This window comes from Cupressus sempervirens, chromosome 4 (assembly GCF_028749045.1).
Source record: "Cupressus sempervirens isolate cs-2001-9-10 chromosome 4, ASM2874904v1, whole genome shotgun sequence".
Taxonomy (NCBI): domain Eukaryota; kingdom Viridiplantae; phylum Streptophyta; class Pinopsida; order Cupressales; family Cupressaceae; genus Cupressus; species Cupressus sempervirens.
Window position 1 is genome coordinate 215,443,477 of NC_143121.1, and position 2,484 is coordinate 215,445,960.

The following is a 2,484-nucleotide window of genomic DNA, read 5'->3' on the forward strand; positions in this document are numbered from 1 at the left end:
GATATTTGACTTAGGTGCCTCTTATCACATGAGTTCTTCAAAGGAGGATTTTTCTTCATTGAATCACTCAAAGGTACCACAAATCTTCATGGGGAATGATAGCAAAATGGAAGTTGAAGGAAAAGGAAACGTGGAGATGGAAAATGGACAGTTTCAAGAGGTTCTCTATGTTCCAAACCTAATTTCAAATCTCCTTTCAATCTACCAAATCACTCACCTCGAAGATAGACATAGAGTTGAGTTCCTTCCTAACTCAGTAAAAGTGCATAGTCTCAAAGATGATTCCTTGGTTGCAGTGGGGAAAGTGAATGATAACAAGAGGTTATACTCTTTCTCCCATTTTGTGCCCAAGTCTCCTTCAAAGGCCTTGTTATCTCAATCAAATTCAAACATGCAATTATGGCATGAGCGGTATGGCCATCTTGACTACCACTACCTTCAACAACTTTGCATATACCAAATGGTCAAAGGTCTACCTCAAATCAACTTTTCTAAGGGTGAGTGTTCAACAAATTCAGTGGATATGCATCCAGAGGGGAAGTTACACAGAGGGAATTCTTCTAGAGCAACTGGTGTTCTTCAGATGGTTCACATGGTATTATCAGGTCCTTTTGCATTCAGACAAGGTCGCTACATACTCACCTTAGTTGATAACTTTTCAAGGTTCACTTGGGTCTACTTTTTGCATAACAAGAATGAAGTGTTGGACAAGTTTCTAGACTTCAAGACTCATGTAGAACGGAAATCCAAAAAGGCCATCAAAGTACTCTGCATGGACAATGGAAACATGGATGTGAATAGAATAATTAGGGACTTTTGTAAACATGAGGGAATTGATCTTCAAAATCCACCATCATTCAGTCCACATAAGATAGATGTTGTAGCTTTGAGGATGCAAGTTGCATGATTCATGCCAAGTCTCTAGATCCATCATTAGAAGTTGAAGCAATCTCTAGTGCCACTCACATTACTAATCGTTCTCCTATCCAACCTTAGATGGAAAAACTCCTTTTGAGGCATGGTGTGGCAGAAAACCTATTGTGAGACACTTTAGAGTCTTCAGTTGTCCTACATGGGCAAAGAAATATTCCAGGGGATGCAAAGCACAATCATCTCAGCCTTGTACATTCATTGGTTATGAAGATGGTGTGAAGGCATATAGACTTCTAGATCTTCAGACACATCAGATATTTGTGGAGAAGAAAGTACATTTTGAGGAAAGTTTACCCAGCTTGTCCTCTACTCCTCTTCAGACATCATACAGTGTGGAAACTGATAGTGATTTCAGCGATAGTGCTTCAATAGATCTAGATACATGGAGTTCTATCGACAGTTGCAGTGAGAGGTCACTTCATCAGTTCAGTCCGCATGCATACATTGCCACAATGATAGGTCCAGAACAATAGGGTACATTCAGTCTTCTAGATACAGGTTCAATGATAGATTTGGGGGACAATATTGATGATCTGCCTCTTCTTCTTGATGCAAAATTACCTTCTTCAATTGTCACGAGGGTTCCATCAGACTCTTTTGTTCATTCTCTACATGATCAATCCTCACAAGTTGAAGTGATTGTGGATACTTATGATCAATAGTTGCAACAGGGTTCTTCATCAGTTGTAGAGACAAACAATTCTTTGGGATAGGTTCTTTAGCCAATTGAGCAGGTTTCAGAGACATCACTTACCCATGGGATTCTTTCCACACATAGCGGAAGCATCTCATTTGTACCCTTGGCATTGTTTCTTCCTAAGGGGAGGAACACCATTCTGTAGTCTTGGATCATCTTCTTCATTGGAGCAGTCACTGTTTGGCATTCTTCTTTGGGGGGGGGGGGAGCCTATCCTATCTCTTTTCCTCTTCTCATCATTCTCTTATGTATATACTGGATGTATGTCATAATGGGGGGGTCTTGATTACTCCATCCATCCATGCATCTCTATTTATCTCTCTTTTGGGGGGAGGGTTTTTCCCATGAGGTTTTCCCTCTTTCCTCGCTTTATGGGAGATTGTGTATCATTATGTACATGGGTACCAAACATGGCCTAGTAGTCAGGACCCATATTGCATTTCATCCTAGATTGCGTAAGCTTTAGGGCATTCCCCTAAGTTGCACTTAAGGGGGGGTGTTGGTGTAAATAAGTATTTACTTATTACACTTACTTAAGTTTACTTAGGTTATTGCATTATTCAATTATTTTGCATTATTTCATTATTTTTTTAGGTGAGACACTTAGGAGTTTGTGTACTCTCATGAGTTATGCAACTCTAATTATGCACATGGTGTCTACAACACAGGAGTATGCATCATTCACTGAGTTCTTATGTTAACAAAATAGTTATCCGCACTCCTCATTTAGCACATGTTGTCTACACCACTGATTTGCGTGCTACACCATTGTAGGCTTATCCTCACATCATCGCACTTAATCCCGTGCTTAATGGAGGATAATCCATATCTAGTGGACATGTCCCTAGTTGTAT